Source organism: Heteronotia binoei, chromosome 19 (genome assembly GCF_032191835.1).
Source record: "Heteronotia binoei isolate CCM8104 ecotype False Entrance Well chromosome 19, APGP_CSIRO_Hbin_v1, whole genome shotgun sequence".
Lineage (NCBI taxonomy): Eukaryota > Metazoa > Chordata > Lepidosauria > Squamata > Gekkonidae > Heteronotia > Heteronotia binoei.
The window spans coordinates 33,763,437-33,770,785 of record NC_083241.1 but is presented as its reverse complement, the minus strand read 5'-3'; the positions used below and the strand labels follow the sequence as shown (position 1 = coordinate 33,770,785).

Genomic DNA, 7,349 nt, shown 5'->3' with positions numbered 1-7,349 from the left:
TTTTGATGCCTTTGAAGATTGCCTCTAAGACTAAATTTCTTTCCACACACTGAGCATTCAAAAGATTTTTCCCCTGTGTGACTCCTCTGATGCTGTTGAAGCTTGCTGCTCTTACTGAATTTCTTTCCAGAAACTGAGCATTCAAAAGATTTCTCCCCTGTGTGACTCCTCTGATGCTTTTGAAGATTGCTGCTCTGACTGAATTTCTTTCCACACACTGAGCATTCAAAAGATTTCTCCCCTATGTGACTCCTCTGACGCTGTTGAAGCTTGCCGCTCTTACTGAATTGCTTTCCAGAAACTGAGTGTTCAAAAGATTTCTCCCCTGTGTGGGTTCTTTGGTGCCCAAGAAGCTTTGATCTATTTCCAATGTAGTTTTCACAATGAATGGATTGACTTGCCTTCATTATCCTGTGCTTTGGAAAATGTGCATTATGCTCTCTTCCATCTCGTTTCTCAACCATACTGCCACCTTTATTTCTCTTTGCTCTGCTTCGATTCGTGACGTTTTCCTTTAAGGTTTCATTTTTATCTCTCTCTGGCATTTGCTGATGAAATTCCTCACCCTCCTCATTCCTCTGATCATCTTTTGCTGAAAAAAATGAGAGATCTTGTTAGCACCTGGGATGGTTCGTAAGGTCTAAAGGCATCTATTGCAGTAAAAAAGGACTGATGGCCCTTTGGCCTCATCCTGCTTGGCTGACCTTAATTACCCTAACCAGCTTTCCCCAGACTATCTAGTATTTAAGGATACCTCAAACTCTCTCAAGAGCCAAAGCTGAGTTCTTGCCCTGAAGGGGTTTCTGAGTTTCCAGATTTCCAGTCCCCAGAAGCCCTGCCTCCCTCCTTACCCAGAAAGGATGTATGATTGTTCCAACTAAGTGTTGCTCAGAAGTAGAAATGTGAAGGCCCGGAAAAAAACCTGGAAACATTCAGAAAAAACGAGTCTTTTTGTTTTTTCCTGAAGCCTTTTTTGTTTTTTCCTGAAAAATTGAAAAAATAAAATAAAATAAATTGTCAAAGATTTCAGGTTTTCACGGCTGGCATCATCATTAGGGTTTGTAGCATCTTTCGGGCTCAAGTGCCATGTTCTACTGGAGAAAGTTTTCCTTCCAGACGTTTCGTTGTCAGCTGCGGAGAACATCCTCAGTGGCGTTGCAGTCGGAGCAGGCGCTCTGACCTTCTTGGCTGCTGTGCATTGAGTGAGGCCAGGGTTGCTGGAGAGCTGCTATTTCTAGGCTGGAGGGGGTGTGGTGAGAGGGCAATTGGTTTGTGAATGTACCCATTGTTTGGTGGGGCTTCCTGGAAGGGTGGTGATAAGGAAACTGGCTGTGGAATATGACCATTGTTCTGTGTTGATTGCTAGGAGGGTTGGAAGGGGTGTGAAGATAAGGAAGATGGTTGTTGATTGTGCTGATTGTTCTCTGGAATGTGCTGCTTGTTCTGTGACCTTCTGCAATTTTTAGTCTGTAGGGTGTTTTGCAGAGCTGGATACCAAGAATGGTGGATGGAAATGCCTTCTTCCTTTCTGTTAAAGTTGTGCTGGTGTTTGTAAATCTCAATAGCTTCTCTGTTCAGGCAGGTGTGATAATGTGAGACCGTAGAAAGGACTTCAGTTCTTTCAAAGTGGATGATGTGATCTCCTTCTTGAAGTGCATGTTCAGCGACAGCTGATTTTTCTGGCTGAAACAAGCGACAGTGTCTCTTGTGTTCGGTGAGGCAGGTGTTGATACTGCGTTGGGTAGTGCCAACACAGATTGCACCACAGGAGCAGGGTATTTTGTAGACTCCAGGGGTTGAAAGTTGATCTCTCATATCTTTGGCAGAGCGCAGCATGTGGCGGATCTGTTGTGTGGGCTTGAAGACTGTGTCCACATTGTGGTGTTTGAGAATTTTGCCAATGCGGTCAGTGACAGTTTTTATGTAGGGCAGGAAGGCTGTACCTACATTTGTGTGTGGCTCGGGATTTGGTGTGGATGGTCTCCTGGGGTAGAGGGCTCTTTTAATTTCTTGTTGGGAGTATCCATTGGCCTGCAGTGACTGGTTGAGGTGGTGTAGCTCGTGCTGGAGTTGGCTTGGATCACAGATACGTGATGCTCGGTGGATGAGCGTTTTTACAACTGCACGTTTTTGGCGAGGACGTTTTTGGCGAGGATGATGATTGGAATTCTTACTTAGATAGCGGTCGGTGTGTGTGGGTTTCCAGAATACAGTGTGGCCGAGTTTTCCGTCATCTTTCCTGGTGATGAGGACGTCAAGAAAGGCAAGTTGACCATTGTTTTCTTTCTCCACGGTGAACTGGATACGAGGATGGACTGAATTCAGATGAAGGAGAAAGTGAAGCTGAATTCAGATGAAGGAGGGGGTTAGATAAAAATATGGAGCAGAGGTCCATCAGTGGCTATTAGCCACAGTGTGTGTGTGCATGTATATATGTGTGTATGTATATATATATTTGGCCGCTGTGTGACACAGAATGTTGGACTGGATGGGCCATTGGCCTGATCTAACATGGCTTCTCTTATGTTCTTATTCAACGCAGCCTCTCCATGACTCCAGATGGCAAAGGCATCATCTATATACCGGAACCAGCAACGTGGTTTTAGGAGGGCAGCCCCACCAAACAATGGGTACATTCATAAACCAATTGCCCTCTCACCACACCCCCTCCAGCCTAGAAATAGCAGCTCTCCAGCAGCCCTGGCCTCACTCAATGCACAGCAGCCAAGAAGGTCTGAGCGCCTGCTCCGGCTGCAACGCCACTGAGGATGTTCTCCGCAGCTGACAACGAAACGTCTGGAAGGAAAACTTTCTCCAGTAGAACATGGCACTTGAGCCCGAAGGATTCTACAAACCCTAATAAAATAAATTGATTATGAAACATTTTATTTTAACATGAATGTTTAACTTTTTTATTTAAGACTGTGGAGAGGAAATATGAATAATGGTTACTTCTGGATTTTCAAAAATTGTTTTGTTTTATGTATTCCACATAAACTAGCAAACAGTTCAGGAGATTTTTGCTCCATTTGTTACAATTACAAATAAGATAGAAGAAAATATTGGATTTATATCCCGCCCTCCACTCCGAAGAGTCTCAGAGCGGCTCACAATCTCCTTTACCTTCCTCCCCCCCAAAAGACACCCTGTGAGGTGGGAGGGGCTGGAGAGGGCTCTCACAGCAGCTGCCCTTTTAAAGACAACCTCTGCCAGAGCAATGGCTGACCCAAGACCATGCTAGCAGGTGCAAGTGGAGGAGTGGGGAATCAAACCGGTTCTCCCAGATAAGAGTCCGCACACTTAACCACTACACTAAACTGGCTCTTATTTATATTTTAAAAGTAAATTCTGTTTGTAATAACTGTTTGGATACACTATATTTTTAATATGCTAGTTGTAATAATTTCATGCCCAGTAAAATTGTCCATAGTCATATTTTATGTTCCTAAAGTAACAGAATGACTTTCAATTTGGAAAAGAAAAAAGAAGTGCTAATGTAGCATTTTTTTCATTTTTTCCAAAAATTGCCGGGGAATAAATTGGAAAAAACTGGGGGGTTTTCCAAGCTTCAAAATTTCTGGAAATTTTAATCTCTACTCAGAAGTGAGTCAGAAATCCCTCATGGCTATTCCTTGCGTGTTCCATTGACAAAGCCATGAAGGATACTCACTCTCGGTCAGCTCATTTGGTAAGGAAATATGCTCCTGGGACCCTCTTGAAGAACTCTGCAGGCTTCCTTTGGATGTAAGGCTGTTATCTGTATCCATGGTAGTCTCTCTCATACTTCTTGCTTCTTTCACAGACAGAGAGGGAGAGAAAGAGAGAATTTATTTATTGTACAGCAGTGTGTTATGTAGCCATGGGATCCTAAGATCATCTGGCAGCCAAAAGTTCCAGCTCTTTAGCATTATGCACCACAAGGTGGCAAGCTAGAGAGAAAATTTAGAGGTGATTTTTCCATTGTCTGCTTCTGTGTCATGGCCCTGATGTTCCTTGGAGGTGGCCCTTCTTTGGTTCCGAGATCTGACAAGATAGGTCTAGCCTGTGATATCCAGGTCAGGGAAGAGAAAGTGATCATTCTCATATGGGGAAGGAAAGAAATTGAAGAGTAAAAATTCTTCTGGAAGAACAAAGTCAGTATAAGGAAAACGGATCTGTGAGACAAAGTACCCTTCTTCCCCAAAGGTTAATGCATTTATGCATTTTTGCATTTTTAAAAGGGGTCTGCTTTACTTGTATGCACTCTCCTCGTGAACCTAATGAACTGGATGTTGCCAAGGGACAAAGACTACTGACCCAGGGCAACCTAGGTTTTGTTTCCGGACAGGATGATTTCTAGATCACAGGCAGAGAGGAAATTTGTAATCCCAACCAGGGGGAAGGGTGTCTGGAAGGGCTTTTTTTCTGGAGCCAGAAAAGGGGGAAATGAAGGAGAAACACATGGGTGCCCCTCATGAGCCTTTCAACATTTTTTGAGAATTTTGTTTCTTTTCCACGAAGAGGTTCCAGACCTCTGTTCTGTTGCGTTCCCCCAGGAAAAAATAGCCCTGGTGACTTTTAAAAGTTGGCAACAAAGAAATGAGGCTCTGTCCCCTTCCAGAGTCTTTCTGAGGGCCTCTCATCCCCTTTGCCTCAGGCGAGGACACCTTTCTCTAGCTTGGGTGAGGGCTGCAACACTGGCCTCAGTTGCCTCTCAGCAAGTATACACATTGGAGCACATGAAGTTGCTTGATATGGAATCAGACCCTTGGTCCAGCACAGTCAGTACTGTCTCCTCAGACTGGCAGTGGCTCTCCAGAGTCTCAGACAGACGTCTTTCCCATCACCTCCTACCTGAACCTTTTCACTGGAGATGCCAGAGAAACATGGATCTTCTACATGCCACAGCCCCTCCCCAAGTACCAGAACAGGCCTCAAAAACATGTTTTACTAGTCACTATTTTAATTCATGCCCCAACCCAAGGGCAGCAATTTGCACTTGAAGAAGATATTGGATTCATATCCCACCCTCCACTCCGAAGAGTCTCAGAGCAGCTCACAATCTCCTCCCACAACAGACACCCTGTGAGGTGGGTGGGGCTGGAGAGGGCTCTCACAGCAGCTGCCCTTTCAAGGACAACCTCTGCCAGAGCTATGACTGACCCAAGGCAATGCTAGCAGGTGCATGTGGAGGAGTGGGGGAATCAAACCCGGTTCTCCCAGATAAGAGCCCGCACATTTAACCACTACACCAAACTGGCTATCCAGTTTGGTGTAGTGGTTAAGTGGTTAACCTGAAAGATCCTTACCCAGAAAGGCCACATTCCCGTAATTCTCCAACATAACATCCTTGTACAGAGCTCTTTGTCCTGGATCCAGCAGGGCCCATTCTGCCTCCGTGAAATAGATGGACACCTCCTCAAAGGAAAAGGGACCCTGAAAGAAAAAGCAGATCCCTTCCTCAGTGGCCATGCCAGGCAGAGACGGCACCCTGGCAGGTACAGGATGCATGGCTTGTTGTGGGTACAAGGAAGGGCATTAAGAGGACGTCTAGCCCAGACAACCTGTAGAAAGTTCAGGAGCAAAAGCCCCCCTGAGGAAGGAGGGGGGACCCAGGCTGTCCCCTGCTCACCTCGCCTACCTGGACAGGTGGTGCAGCAGCAGTTTCAACACCTCTGAAAAGATGGCAGCTCAACATCTCATCAGCACCTGTGACTGAGACAAAGGAGGAAGGAAGGGTGCTTTGCTTGTTAGTTCCCTGCTTCGTGGAACCCCTTCTCGGTTTGTGACACCTTGCCCTCTGTACAGACAACAATTTTTTGACAGTTCTTCCTAAATTCTGGGAGAGGCATAAAGGAAGCAGCAGGTACTTAGCCTCAGGGACAGGGCCGGCCTAGGAGAGGCTACCTTCTGGCGCCCCGCCCCTGCACTGATAACATCACCAAGTCACATGGGGTGCCCAATTTATAACACCCAAAAGGCCAGCGCCCTAGGCAGTCACCTAGTTTGCCTAGCGGCAGGGCTGGCCTCGCTCAAGGATTATAAATACTCCCAATGTATTTCAGACTCCTATGTGACCTAAAAGTGAACTGTGGGAGGGATCAGGGAAAGAGGGAGTGGAAATGACATTGCATGACAGGTCACCATCACATTTGGTCCGGATGTAACCTGAGTGCCTCTGGAGACTTGAGGGTAATAGAAATGAGTTTTCAGACTGTCTCTTGGAGTCCTAACTTCACAACCAGGTTTTCATGACACCACAGAGGTCTTGGTAATTTGGCCCATGATTATTGGGCCCTAAACACTGGTTTAGCAGCCCCGTGGCGCAGAGTGGTAAAGCTGCAGTACTGCAGTTGAAGCTCTCTGCTCATGATCTGAGTTTGATTCTGGCAGAAGCTGGGTTCAGGTAGCTGGCTCAAGGTTGACTCAGCCTTTCATCCTTCCGAGGTGGGTAAAATGAGTCGCCAGCTTGCTGGGGGGAAAGTGTAGATGACTGGGGAAGGCAAGGGCAAACCACCCCGTAAAAAGTCTGCCGTGAAAACATTGTGATGCGATGTCACCCCAGAGTGGAAAACGACTGCTGCTTGCACAGGGGACTACCTTTACCTTTTAACACTGGTTTTCAGAGCTCTGCTGCCTCATAAGATGGGGGCTCCCTTTATTCACCAGTCTGGATAGATTTGCTGAGATCTGGTCACCTTTTCTCTTCTGAGGCACTTTGATTTCCTCTTATGGAAGGAAGCTGAGATATGAATATTTAAATTAATTGAAGGAATTGTCCTCTATGAAGCTATCTATTCTCCTTTTAGAGGCATCGCAGTTAGTAGACATTAAGTGCCACAAATTAACTCTGTATTGTTATGCCAATAAAGGTGTATGTATGGATGCAACTCTGTGTTGTGTGAAGAAGTATTTAACATTTTTTTCTGACCTGAACTCTAGACCCATCAAGTTCAAAGGGTGCCCCAGTTGTGCCGAGGCACAGTGAGTCCTTACCACAGGAGAGGCCGTCTTGGGCACACTCCATGGCCTGCGCCCTCTGCTCCTCCTCAGAAGGAGCACCTTCCACCTCAGTGATTTTAGCTTCTATCTTCACGGATGGTCCCAACATCTGAAACAGAAGTGAGGGAGAGGGGTGAGAGATGGAATGGAAGACAGCAAGCAATGGGTCCTGCCCCACTCCCAGACTCTGCACCCTTCTGTCAGCAGACCTGGTGAGTTATCTGATGGAGATAAAAATTCTCTAGCAGACAAGGCAACTGAAGGGAAGCCAATACATCTCCCATTTGGATGATTAACACTTGGACAAAGGTCTGACAGGGAAACTTCAGGATGAGGCCAGATATTGTTGCTTGAATTGGACATGCCTG

The 7,349-nt window shown here is 46.1% G+C and overlaps 1 long non-coding RNA gene across 1 annotated transcript; it reads right to left on the bottom strand.

The window, feature by feature from the left end:
- Nucleotides 1-469: 469 nt before the first annotated feature.
- On the bottom strand, nucleotides 470-5,676 carry LOC132587928 (uncharacterized). Its single transcript, XR_009556477.1, has 3 exons — nucleotides 5,612-5,676; nucleotides 5,289-5,415; nucleotides 470-592 (listed from the first exon to the last, which is right to left on the bottom strand). It is a non-coding gene; the product is annotated as an uncharacterized LOC132587928 (long non-coding RNA).
- Between the last annotated feature and the right edge of the window lie 1,673 nt (nucleotides 5,677-7,349).